Raw genomic sequence first — 14998 nt, forward strand, 5'->3', positions numbered from 1 at the left:
ATATGTGCTTTGCACTATTGTAAGCAAATTCAAAGATGATTTTTTTTTTTAAATATGTGTTTTTCTTATTGACATAAGCTCGTAGCATATGTTCTAGCACTCCATTTACTCGCTCATTTTGTCCATCACCATGAGGATGACTAGCTATAACTTACGAGATATTGCACTCTAAAAATTTACACAATTTGTTTTATCTCGATCGCCAACAATATTAAATCAACCATGTAAAGTGGAGGCCTCTTCCAAGGACCCAAGCACCTACACCTGCACGGTTGTCTCTACCAACACACCCATCAACCAGAGCTCACATACCTTTAAGGGAAGCAAAGCCACCACCTCTAACTCCCTTTCATCCATCACTAGCCATATCTACTCCACTAAAAGCTCCACCTTCTTTGACTCCATGCTCTCCTCTTCACCAGCAATACACTTGATCCCAACATCATCAATCCATTCTACTTCAACCACCTCTTCTTCAAGGTCAATCATCACTACCTGCTTATCAGCTGTAGCTGGCCGCTCTTCAATCACCTCTTCTACCGTTGCATCACGCTTTGCCAAAGTAGAGAGAAACTCTCCCCACACCGCATCATCTTGGCCATCATCCCTAGGATTGGACTCCTCCACTTGGTCTCCATCAAACATAACGGCTTGCACTATTCCGTGCTCTTCACACATATCTATTGCATCTCCATGCACATGCAAAAGATCAAACTCTTTATACATTGACTAGGATGACTTTGTTTTCCAACTCGTATCTTCATCCATAGAGCTACAATCACTCGACTCAACCTCATCCTTTGTCTCAACTCGAGGAATTTCCTCCAGCTTCATTGCTACCACTTTGTCTGCAAACTGTACCCTTTGATCTCTATTACTCTTCAAAGGAACCTGAATAGCCATACCTTGTTTTGGCAGCACGTCTCTTGCTCGATCTGGAACAATCTTCACTTCTTCCACAATTGGAGCCGCTCTACCTGGCCTTCTCGGCATAGAAACTACCATGCCTCTTTGCAACCACAAGACCCTTGGTTCTTCTCGTACTGGCACCTCTCTATGAACCACCTTTACCGCATCAATCCTCTTCAGCACAACAACACTTAGCAAACCCTGCCTCGCCTGCCACTTCTTCAACATCTTCTTGGTCCGCCCTTTTGCTAGAGTCACCGCCTCCTCATATGACACCAAGCCATCAATCTCTACCTTGTCTCACACTTCTTCATGCAAGCAATCCAAAAATTTGCTCAACTTAAGAAAATCCACATTTGCAGCAATAGTTACCTCAACCAATTTTTCCCAAAGAGCTTCGAATTCCCATGTGAACGCCTGAAAATTTCCTTCCAAGCTTTGCTTCAATCCATCGAGCTTTCTCTTTACTTCATCCACCTGTGCATATGCTACAACGCTTTAAAAATCCTCTTTCAACGCTTCATGATCTCTCTTCACTTCTTCTAGTAGACCATCAAACCACCGCTTTACTTTTCCATGAGCCAAGAGCAGAAAAATCGCACCACACCATCTTCCCTCGACAAGCCGCTTTCCAGCAAGAAAAATTCATAATCTTGTAGCTGTTTCTTCGCGTCTTCAACCCCAGTGAAAATCGAGAATTGCGACCAGGCCATCCTTATAAACACCTGCTCTTAAAAACTCGCATCTTCAACACCGACAAAATTGTCGCTTCAACTTCAAACCCGAGCATCAGTCAACTCCTTTGTGGGGACACCAGAATATGGAAAGGTGCTACAGAGGGTGCGTGGCTGCCCTGCGAAATACTCAAAATAACACAATAAACATCATAAAACAAGCTAATCAGCATACCCGGAAACCACCCTTGCACATAATCAAGCTGCACACAAGCAGAAAGAGACAGAGAGGGAGATAGAGCGAGAGAGCACGTGCAGGCGCACCTCCTAGAGCGGAGTGCTACGCCTGACACGGCAAGAGAGAAGAGAGGAGAGGAGAGAACAAGATACAAGCACTGGGTACAATCTCCCCCTGTGCAAGAGGGACCATTTCCCTCTTGCACGTATTTAATTTATAGATTCTTGAATGGTCAAAGTGAGTACAAACTGGCCGGCCGGTCATAAATGGCCAAAGCTCATAAAGAGCACTTGAATAATCAAATATACATAAATATAATATCCTTTTGCAGTAGCCTAGCTTGGTAAAGTCTTTTCCACCTGTCAGCTGCAATAAATAATAAAATGTCAATTCTATAACATACCTCTCTGCTGGAAAGCAACTGTCCTCAGTTGCGAAGATGAAAATCTGCAAACAATACTTGTGAAAAACAATGATTAGAAATCTGTATCAAATAGTAAAAAAAAAATCCATAAAATTAGACACATTGGTTATGCTTGCCGTCATCCACATACTACCTATTCTAGTGTCCCATACCACTAGAATAAGCAGTATATGTCATACCCTGATGAATCAGGATATCATTGGTCACTCTCATCGTCAATCTCATAAATGTCAAGTCCCATCACATAAACACTGCCGTGACAAAATGATCATCAGATACGAAATTCCAATCCAATTCCAATGTCACAATATAAGTCCAAATCCAAATAACTTTCATTATGTACCCGGGTAACAAAATCATACCAGTTACAGTGGTGGCCAGCCACTGTAGCATGATTTTGTGATCGGTGTTGCCTCATCCGGCGAGTCTACACCAATAAAACGTGCTGCCTAAATCGGCAAATCTGCACTAATGCTGCCTAAATCGGCGGATCTGCATTGGATATTGTTTAAAAATCATAGATCTGAAGTTTATTATTGTGCTGTCTAAATCGATAGATCTGCACCAAGATGAGTATCTACACACTTCCTAGATCGGCGAATCTGTGTGTGCATGACCAATGGACTAGGCAAGACATAAAGGAAAAAATATTTACTATGTTGTTGACATCACAGTGCAGTATATCAAAGCACTTACAAATTGTTGTGCACTATCCCAGAGTATCTTAGCTCACATGACTAGTTGCATAGCTTACTGACAAATCATCTGAACAAAAATTTCTTTTAATACAATTAGAGGGCATGACCTTAGCTGTGTAATAGAATATCATAAAATTGGATAAAATATGGTTAGGAAATTAGTACGAAAGATGTAAAAATGAGTTTGCAAAATAAAGTAAAGAGATTACTTATCTGACATCCTCGCATTATGGTCTGCATAACTTTTCTATAAAAAAACAAAGCACTAAAAACAATTGATTATTAAATTTAAGAAGACGTTAATAATTGCAGGTTAAATGCATTAACATTTGACACGCCATGAAGGAAAAATTTGATGCAAAGTTTGTTTGCCAAGAAAAGAGAATGAAAGTAGACAACTTGAAGTACAAATGAGCGGATAATAGAGGTGTTACATAAAGTGACAAGGTGGTTTGCAAGATTAGGATGATCAGTGGATATCGATCGTCAAAGAAAGTGAGGCCATACTCGATGTATGAATGTTAGGATAGGTGAAAAGCAGGCTCCTAAATAGTTGGCTGGAAATTCGGGCCTAGAGGTAAGTATTCGTCAGTAAGCATAGTCCTCTGAGAAGTAGTATTGGAAATGTTGGGAGTGATATAGTACATAAGGAATTAAATGAAACAATATGGAGTAATATGCAACAACAATTTGACTGACATATGAGGGAACATTTAAGACAATGCGAAGAGCAAGTAAACCAAAAATTGAATTTCATTACGTCAATACTAATGGGGATAAACTTATATTATGGAAGTAATGGCTCCTGCAAGGAAAGATGAGAGAGAGATTTTTGTGTTTATACTTGATAATTGGGGACAATGTAGGGCAGGATAGTATCAAAATAAATTAAGAGGCAACATGAGTCATGAGAAGCAAAGTTTTGTTTACATTGAGACGGATAGAGTTTAAAAATCACGAACCACTGAAGTATGGAACATCGATATTCATGAGAAACTCTAGAAATATGCAAGCGGTTAAGTACCACTAACTTCACGGTCTATTACCTTTCTCTTAGGAAGGCAATTAGCTGGTAGGTTATCGTGATTTTCTAGAAAGAGTTTTATGAACAATGGCACCATCATATGTGCTAGAAGAGTGCTGTCATTACAAGAAAAATTATATATATATATATAGCTATGTTTTCAAACCAAATTTTGTTCAAGAGTTATGGGCTACACGAGCCATTGGATTCAAGTGCAAAGGGAAATTTTAATTACTTATGACTTCTAATTCCGGGTTCGTATTTTGAGCTCTAAAGGAAAAAATGATTTAGCAGGGCAATCTTTATGCCAAATAAAGAGAATAAGAAGAAAACCCTTATTGAAAAATAACATATATCAGAGATATTGGTCACGTTATAGAGATATTCTATTAGCCATAGTAGCCAATTCTGAGTGAGGAACGAAGAGAGAGAGAGAGAAGGAGAAAAAACTTGACAGTAGACGTCGTCCTAGAGCACCTCATGCTTGACACCAAAAGCCATAATAGAATTTTGAATAACAACCCCTAACTTAGGTCTTGGTAATATAGGCTCTCTATTCATCGCTTTACAAAAAGAAAAATACAAGCACATATGCTTACGAAAGACAGCATGACTTCCTTAATGTATTAACGGTCTGCAAAAAGCTGATGAGACCAAATTGATACAATCCTTATGGATCCAATACAATGTCTAGGTACAAAATAAAATGAAGTACAACAAAAGACTGAAAAAATCGTCATCAGCGTTGGTGTCAATGCCCGAGGATGTTGTACATTGGGCATCGTCTAAGAAAGTATTACAACGGTCGCTACAGAGCTTCCTCATGTCTACCGCGGTAGGTAGTCATTCTCGGAGGGGGGAGAGAGATAGAGCAAAAATTAAATGAAATTCTATATTACTCGGCTTCAAAAGGCCAAATCTACATATGATGCTAAACTGAGATAATCCGTGTGAATCGAATCCAATGTCTGGATACAAAATAAAATGGCAAGCCTAAAGTTTTATAAATAAAAAAACGTGAAAAAGGCCTTCGAGCAGTCGCAAGGGCTTCGCCAATGGTCAAGAGCGTTGTCAATGGTCTCCAAGTGCATGAGGGGGAGGCTGCCATATCAGATGTGCCAGTCGCAAGCGAGGAGCTCTCCTGTGACAGGAGGTTGATAGTTTCCCGAGGATTGGATGGCCGCCAACGGATGAGAAGGGCCTGGGAGATGTTTTTGAAAATTTGAATCATGTGCTTTCGTTGCCAAAGGAAATGAATTACAGGCTATTGGACTGCTGGCCTAGAATCGAATTGCAACCTTACCAGTTGTTGACGAGACCCGGCTCCATGCAAGAGACAGAGGGAGGGTGGAATGACTCAAGTCGACTCCTAGAAGTGTGTGGCTGGAGTGGGAGCGCCTCAGCATGCGAGGTGGGTAGGTCTTCGGTAGGTGGCCAAGGGCTGCATGTAGAGAGTTCGAGGCAGTTACTGTGTAGAGATAGAGAGAGAGTGGATGCCTGGTTTGAAAATCTGCATGGCAGCTGGGTGGTGCGCAGCCAGCTCTTGGAATCCGTCAACTGACGAGTGGGAGAGAGAGAAAATGGTGGACGATTGCATGACAACGAGAGGGAGAGAGACACTGACTCGTGGCAATTGTGGTTTGAGTGGTGGGGGTGATTAGTTGGCTGCATGGCATCAAGAGGGGGGGGCAGTTGGAAACGGAGAGAGAGAGAGAGAGAGAGAGAGAGAGAGAGAGAGAGAGAGAGAGAGAGAGAGAGAGAGAGAGAGAGAGAGAGAACTGGTGGCTGCTTCGTGGAGTTGGCTACAGCGGTTGGTGCCGCCATGCAAGAGGGAAAGCACACTATGTGTGTGTGTGTGTGTGTGTGTGTGGTTGGCAAACCACGGCCGCACAAGGGGTGGGGAAAAAGAGAGAGAGAAAAAAAAAGGAGAGATTGGGTGGCTGCGATAGAAAAATGGGAGCCGCATGCATGGGCATCGAGAGGTTGTGCTGCCATAATGTCTGCGCCGTCTGTAGCATGGCATCCCCAATGTATCCAAACCTCTTGGCTCCATTAGTATGAAGGCCTATAGCTGGCGCAGCTGCTGCATATTCTTCGCGAGGCGCCGGCATTGAATAGGACCTTGCAATCACTTTGCTGATCGTACTGCGGCAACTCGCCTCATCGTCTGCCCCACTGCATGAGTTAGGGACTCATTCCTTCTCTTGAGGAACAAATCGCATTCCCGAGCTCGCTATGATTGCATGATTATGATACAAATCGTCTGCTGAACTCGCCTTACTCATGCAAGAGCCCTGCAGGACATCGGCTAATCGCATGCCTGTTTCTGCCTTAATCTCATCAACAATATGATCATGAGCACCCAAAATTCTATCTCTAATTTCTTTGATCTTGCACGTGGGCAACTTTCGATCTCTAATCTCTTTCTTTCCGTACTCAAATTCGAACACTTGCATCATATTAGCAAGTGTTAATGATATTAACAATCATAATTACTTCATTAATCCTTTTTAATCCCCTCTCTACTACTTAATCTTTCATAATATCCTATCTAAGGCCGTGTGCTAATCCTTTCTTATTGTTGAGTATTTTCATAAAGTTTAATATGTTCAATTATGACGTTTAATTATCATACTTACACTAGTGATTACTATATCATAAATATAAAGAAGAAATTCTCTTTAATTTCAATGATGACTAGTTGTATTATACAATCAACACTAATTACTGCAGACTGAAGCAACTAACAACACTAACAAGCATGAGAGAACAAAATACTTAGCTGATGTTTGTCTAAATCCATTATCCGGGAGCGTAGCCTATGCTCTGATACCACTGCTACAGAGGGTGCGTGGCTGCCCTACGAAATACTCAAAATAACACAATAAACATCATAAAACAAGCTAATCGGCATACCCGAAAACCATCCTTGCACATAATCAAGCTGCACACGAGCAGAAAGAGACAGAGAGGGAGATAGAGCAAGAGAGCACGTGCAGGCGCACCTCCTAGAGCGGAGTGCTACGCCTGACACGGCAAGAGAGAAGAGAGGAGAGGAGAGAACAAGACACAAGCACTGGGTACAATCTCCCCCCGTGCAAGAGTGACCATTTCCCTTTTGCACGTATTTAATTTATAGATTCTTGAATGGTCAAAGTGAGTACAAACTGGCCGGTCGGTCATAAATGGCCAAAGCTCATAAAGAGCACTTGAATAATCAAATATACATAAATATAATATCCTTTTGCAGTAGCCTAGCTTGGTAAAGTCTTTTCCACCTGTTAGCTGCAATAAATAATAAAATGTCAATTCTATAACAAAAGGGGAACACACCCAGAAAACAAACAAGTGCCTCTCTATAGCTTGAGATATACACAACACCCCAATCCACTAGAGTTCACCTTCAAACTCACACAATCTCAAAGGCAAACCACCGTTTTCACTTAACCACACACACACACGCACTCGCTACCACCACACATCAAACAAGCCCAATCAATCCACACTGTCCAAATCACATCCTTCCACACACACATATCTTCTCTTAATCTCTCTTTACATAATAGCCCTCAGGGAGGCACACTTGCTGACACACACCGAAAAACGCACGCACATAAGCAAAGAAGAGAAGGGGGAAGGGGGAATCGACACCAATACACATGACAATGATGGCTTCAATTCTCAACAAACGACCCCATATACAAGATGCTCCAAGCCGACACACTCCTCGACGACCTCAAACATAAACTAGTAGCTCTCTTGGCTCCGCAAGACCTCCAGAGCTTTGGCGGTCTCTCCCCAACAAAAATCCATGGCCCAAGCCCCAAATCAGCAAAAAGACCTTACAAAAACGTGAGAATCCCCACTTATGGGAGTTTACAAAGCTTAAAAAAGAAAAAAATGTGGGCTATATCTGCTCGTGCAATCAACTTGAGCCCACTTTAACATTGTTTTTGCATTTCATACACCTAGCTAGCTCATTTTAGCATCCCTGCATTGCCCACACTTGGCACTATCACCTTTAGTAACCTTTGCATGGCACCAACACACCGACAACTTTCCACTGCATGTGGAGGACCCTTGTTCCAACTTTGAGTCGACGTGCTCTTCTTTGACCTGTGAGAGGCCCCCCCTTGGGATGTCATGGCGCCGTGACAAGGGTGGGACCCCCCCTTGCCTTCAATAAAAGATGGGTGTCCATTGGGGCCGCGGGACCAGGTCTGTGCCACGCCAGCATTTCTCAGAGTGACGCCAATGGCAACGGGCCGCAACACATAACACCAAAATCGGATGGACACCGCACAGATGCGCTATGAACAGAGAGCAACACCGCCATGCCCGCACGGTCACAACGCCCACCAAGGTCGCCATAGCCAAGCTCCACAAATCTACTAATAAAAAAAAAATCAAGTTATAAACATGTTAAGAGTTGAAGTGGTTCTCGGATATGTGTGGTTGTACGACATTGGACCTATCATGAAACGTGGCTATCGATAGAACACTAGTCAATTTGAATTTGATGGAAACCATGTTCTTCTCTTGGAGAGCATGATATACTCTCTTCTCCTGTCATATGTATAATAAGCAAATGAGATAGAGTACAATAAGCAAATGAGATAGAGCAATTTTTTGTGTGTTAGTGTGTGTGTGTGTGTGTTTTTCTTGTTTGTACATGAAGGTAAAAGCTTTAAGTTGGATCTTGTTTTTCAAAGTGATGAAAATCAAGTTTTTCATGATTCTTAATGATTTTCCTTTGGGGTTACCTCTCAAGCAAGAAATTCAACATCGTATAGATGTGCACCAAAATAGTAGACCTGTCAGCAAACTGACATACAAGCTTAATTAATTCCAACAAATAAGCAAACCAACATATAGGCCTAGTCAATTCCAAGCTAAAGAATCAAAACATCAACTTACTAATTATCTCAAATAAGGGTTTTTCTTGACCTAGTTCTTCTCCATGGGCATCTGCATTGCTCTTTGTGAAGAAGAAGTACATTGCTCTTTGTGAAGAAGAAGGATGGCTCTATGCACTTATGTGTAGATTATCATGGTTTAAATAAGGTCACAATTTATTAAAAAAAAACTTATGCTATTTGACCAACTCCAAGGGGCTAGATATTTCACAAAGATTGATTGAAGATCAAGATATCATTAGTTACAAATTAGTCCAAGTGATATTCTTAAAGCAACTTCTTATACATGGTTCACTAATTTTGAGTTTCTTGTTCTTTCTTTTGGATTGTCAAATTCTCAAGCTTTGTTTATGATAGACGAGGAAATAATTCTACATCCTTATTTAAGTGAATTTGTGTCTTTTTGAATGACATCTTCATTTATGGTCGTTTCAAAGAGAAATGTTTAGAGTATCTCAAAAAAGACTTTGACCTACCTAAGAAGAATGCATTATATTCCAACAACATTTAGTGTGATTTTATGTGATCCGAAGTCTAGCATCTTTGGAATCCAATTCATCATTGTTCTTCGTGTTATTTTTAAACCCCTCCCTACCCTCTATCCCCTCCTTTGCCGCTATTTAGTCCCCCAAAAATTTAACCCCTCCAATACTCTTTTTGCTAACCCCAATTTCACTCCACCGATACTCTTTTTGAGAAATATAACCCCCTTATTTTGGACTCGACACCCCCCCCTCTCCTCCCTTTTTATGACCCTCTTTCACTTAAACCACCCCTCGGTAAACAGTCTATGAAAACTCCCCCCCAGTAAAATTCAATCTCTTACTACTTACCCTTGGGAAACTCTACACCACTCTCTACCTCTAGTTAGGTAGGCAAACTCATAGCCTCTACAAAGTACACCTCTCCCCCCCCCCCCTTATCTCTTATATAAAGAGCATCCTCTTCCCCTCTATTTATAATTCTCCCTACTACTACCACTGATGAGCTCCTCAAAGGAGCGAAACACGTTTGGTACCCCATAGCCCACCCCCACCTCCCTTCCTTTTGCTCCAGAACAAAGTGCCTCACACGCTTAAATATAATTATAAATTAATGATCTTAATATGGATCCTAGTTATAAAGAGTGTGAAGTTGTCGCCTCTCAAAATTTTGTAAGAGCTTCAAGTTTTTGTTAGCATAGTTGGCTATTATCACAAGTTTGTTAAGAATGATACAAGGATAGATGTGCATATGACTGATTAATTCAAGGGTCAAGGTCATCAATTTATTTGGCAAGGCGAGCAACAAAGTAGCTTTGATAATCTTAAGACATCTTTACCTATTATTCCTCTTTTAAACATCATGGATTTTGCAAAACCTTTTGTTTTGGAGACCAATGTTAGTAATAAGGCCATTGGTGCAGTTCTACTTCAAAATGGTAGACTTGCTACCTTTGAAAGTAAGAAGTTAAGTCATGCTCCGTAAAATTATTCTTCTTACGTGCACAAATTATATGCCATTGTACATACCCTTCACAAATGGCGGCATTGTATAGTGCAAAGTTTGAGATTATGTTTAACCATGAGAGCATTAAATGGTTTACAACTCAAACAAGTTTTAAGAGGCATAAAGCCCATTGGGCAAAGATCCTTCAAGAATATGATTGTTTCTTATGGTGTCACAAAGATCGCTACAACGTGTTAGTTGATGCTTTAAGTTGCATCCTCAAGATAAACGCTCGTTCTTTCATGGAAAATACAGGCATGATCCGTTACATAGTCAGATGTGGAATCATGTAATAATTAGGGATCCTTCTCACTCTAACAAGAGTGCAAACGTTAACCCTACACACGGTTTTACTTTTTCACGAATAGAACTACAATGGTGGAAGATTTTTTAAAATAAAAAATGGGTATTCACTCCACAAGGGGAGGGTATGAGTGTCCATGGACTTAGACACTGAGCACCATATTCTTTTTGAGTGTCATGACACTCTCAGTATAGGTCATCCTGGTATGACGAAGACATGTGCATTAGCTAAAAGGATTTTTTTTTGTTAAGTTCACATAAAGATGTACATGAGTACGTATTGCATTTAAAAAAAATGTCTTGACAAAAGCAGAGCGTCTCAAGGTAGGTGGGTGTCGGGCCTAAGGTAAGACTGGGTAGGCCAAGGGCCAAGACGAACATGCAATAAAGGGGGTCCTATAAAAAGCATGGCCAAGGGCCTATAAAGGGCATGGTCGGGTGGTAATTTGCATTTGCCAATCGCCTCTATCTTAGATTGGTATCAAAGCTTGGGGGAGGGTAGCTATGGAGAGCATCATGGCCTCACTCTCTTTCTATCTAAGGGCATCTATGGAGAAGGGGCAAGGCCTCACTCTCTCTCGATCTATCTCTCCTTCCTGAAGAATCATGGAGGCATGGCCTCACTCTCGGTGGTATCTAACTCTCTTTCTCTCTCGGAAAATTCCCATGGCGGGCTTGACAAAGGCGGGCTCCAACCGACCGCGATAACAATAGTTTGCGCACAACCTTACTACCAAGCATCACCACGAAATTGCCCATGGGTGGGCTTGTTGTTTCATAATGGCAGGAGGGGAGTGATTCTCATCACTACAACATGAACAAATGAGGCATGTAGAGAGTGCCATCACCCTTTTCCCCCTGGCATGTGCCCTGTATTGCTGCAGCCATGTTTTTTTTCCCTCAAGCTTTTCGAGTGGGAGCCCAAATCCCCCCCCCCCCCAAGTTAAGAGCTTTATCCCACAGACAAATCTATCCAATCTCCATTAGAAAAGCTTGTGCATGGGGATGACAAGGGGTCGGCACGACTACCAAGAATGACAAAACCTACAAATTTTTTATAAGCCCAAAAAAATCAGCAAATTAAAGAGTATGAGTACCGGTTCAAGCTCAGGCACCATGCTAAAGCAGCAATGGTGTGGTGGATTACTTCGATGATAGAACCAGGCCATTGGAAGTTGACATACTTGGCTATCTCTTCAAGTAATCCCGCACAAAACTGTTGCTTTTGTTCGGCAAAGTCTATCTTTTGGAAGACAGTAATGTAAGTCCCAAAACTTGTCCACATATTTGTGAATAGACTCATGGGAGAGAAGCTTCAAACTGCACCATTCGGTGAACACTTTGTCCTTTGCATCACTTGCAAGGAATTGCTTCATGATGGAAACTCGTAGAGTTTTCCATGTCTTTGGGGCTTTTCCGTTGTGCTATGAAGGCTAGCCCACCATTGACGAGCCGATTTCTGGAAGTGCATAGCTACATGGTGTAGCTTGGAGGACTCCGTGAAGCCCTTGTCTCCAAAGGCCACATAAAATTGATGGATGAAGGCCAATACTTTGTCGGTGGCACCAAAGGTGCCATCATAGGTGATAAAAGAGATACTCTTTCCTCCCTCTTTGAACTTCTCAGGGCCGCATGCAATGGATAAGCAAAGCCAAAATACAGGGTCGACAAGATGTCGCATGCCAAAAACAATGTGACACGATCCAAGCCTATTAACTGACAACAAATTGTTGATAAGAGGTTAGCAATGACAACAATTGCACCCCACGTATGCTCTCTTCATACAACTAAGATTGATATTGATTGTCCAAATTTTATGTTTTTGATACGTCATCCTATCCGACAAGGTGGGGGATCGGCAAGCTCAATTTTCTTTAAACTATGTGTTGATTTTGATCACATGGTAGCATATGGGCGTGTTGGAATTAGGGTTGCAGAGAAACACACACAGCTTGGAGAAGATGAAGGAAGCTCAAGGCACACAATAGAGAGTGTGTTACTTAGTGTGCAATGGAAAGATAGATAGCCCTAGAGTGATGGGCGTATATACAATGCGCGGGGGAAAAAACCTCCTAAAGAGGGAAAAAATGCCCCGGTGGTCCTAGTGTGTTCACACACATCACTACCACATGTATATGGTAACAAATCCCCCCTGGAGTGATGCGGTGAACGAGAGATGGCACATGAGTAAAGGGAAGTGCCATGCCCTGAGGACAGGATCAGTCCACAAAGGGAAGTAAGCCCAAAGCTTTGCAGGAAGCTTTAAGCTTCTCATGAGACAATGCCTTTGTGAAAAGATCTGCAAGGTTGTCCTGTGTTGGCACATAAGTGAAGCTGATCTCTCCTGCTGAGAGCCTCTCCCTGACATAGTGGTAATGCACCTCAATGTGCTTTGTGCGAGCATGAAAAACTGGGTTCCTCGCAACTGCCAATGCGCTCTGACTGTCAGTGTAGATAGTGTTGGCAGTGTCCCGTCCAACACCCAAATCAGCCATAAGGCGTCTGAGCCATACACACTCAACCGTAGCTGTGAAGACTGCCATGTACTCAGCCTCACAACTCGAAGTGGCCACAGTAGGTTGCTTCTTGCTCAACCATGATATACATGAACTACCAAGCATGAAACAAAAACCAATTGTGGACACTCGCGTGTCAAAACAACCAGCCCAATCTGAGTCCGAAAAAGCATGTAAGTCTGGCGGCAATGATCCCCCCTTGGGATAAAACAAGCCAAGATTTAAAGTGCCACTAACGTAGCGGAAAATCCTCTAGACAGCCTGCCAATGCTTAGACCCTGGGCTATGCATAAATTTGCTGACCTGTGAGACTGCAAACTGAATATCCGGCCTCGTGTTGCATACATAAATGAGGCAGCCAACAGCAGTTTCGTAAAGAGTGACATCAGCAGGATCACCAGCATCATGTAGACTCAACTTCAAACCTGTTTCCATGGGAGTGGCAATAGGTTTGCAATCCTCAAGTCCAAACTTACATAGCAATGTCTCTATGTAACTTTTCTGACACAAGGCAATACCACCATCACACTGCTTAAACAATATACCCAAATAATGATGCAACAGCCCCAAATCTTTCATCTTGAAAGTAGCATTCAAATCAGCCTTAAATTCAGCAATATGTCTCTCATTTGGTCCAGTGATCATCAAATCATCAACATAAAGAACCACAATGAGAAGTACATCACCCTCACGCTTTACATACAATGTGCTTTCTGTTGGACTGTTACGAAAGCCTTGTTTGACCAAATGAGTGTCAGCTTTCTCATACCAAGCACGAGGAGATTGCTTCAACCCATACAAAGCCTTGTTACATTTGCACACTTTGTCCTCTTGTCCTTTTATGAAAAAACCACGAGGCTGCGTTACATAAACTTCCTAAAATATGTCACCATTCAAGAAAGCAGTAACAATGTCTGATTGATGTACATCCCAACTAAAATGAGTTGCCAATGCACATAGAAAACTCACAGTAGTCATACGACAAGTGGGAGCAAAAGTCTCTTCATAATCTATGCCTTGGCTAGACACAGCTAGACACAGTAAATTGTACGACTAGACAAAGGTGCATCCAATTTACTGTCACGCAAAGTGTGCACCAGCCATTTTGGCATACCTCTAGCCTGCTCATTTTCAACCCTTTCCTCATCAAGTACATCATGTACATCTGCATCAGTAATAGGTTGATCTAGAACATTTTCAGAAACCCGCATAGGCTGTACATTTGCCTCATTGGAACTTACATTCGTATTTCCACCACCGAAAAGAGGCAACAAAGTGTCATAAATGTCCTGTGAGCTTACATTACTGTCTCTAGTACATGACAGCAAGGGATGAACAGAATCTTCCACAAACACTACATCCCGTGAAACTAGAATACATTTTGTTTGCGGATGATACAACCTGTAACCTTTTCTTTCAGCACTATAACCAACAAAAATACATTTGACAGCCTTATCATCCAATTTTCTGCGCTGGACTTGTGGCACCAAAGCATATGCCAAACAGCCAAAAACACGCATGTGCTCAATAGAAGGTTTTCTATCATGCCATGCTTCATATGGAGTAATAGACTGCAAAGCTTTTGTAGGACACCTGTTAAGTACATAAGTGGCACACATGATGGCCTCAAGCCAAAAAGAATGCGGTAAAGCTTGACTTTTGACCATACATCGTGCCATTTTCGTCAGTGACCTATTTTTCCTCTCAGCAACACCATTTTGATGAGGTGTGTAAGGCACTGTACATTGGTGTTTTATCCCACGACTAGCCAGAAATGCTTTAAATTCATGAGACATATACTCCCCCCC

This window comes from Adiantum capillus-veneris, chromosome 7 (assembly GCF_014529385.1).
Source record: "Adiantum capillus-veneris isolate H3 chromosome 7, ASM1452938v2, whole genome shotgun sequence".
Taxonomy (NCBI): domain Eukaryota; kingdom Viridiplantae; phylum Streptophyta; class Polypodiopsida; order Polypodiales; family Pteridaceae; genus Adiantum; species Adiantum capillus-veneris.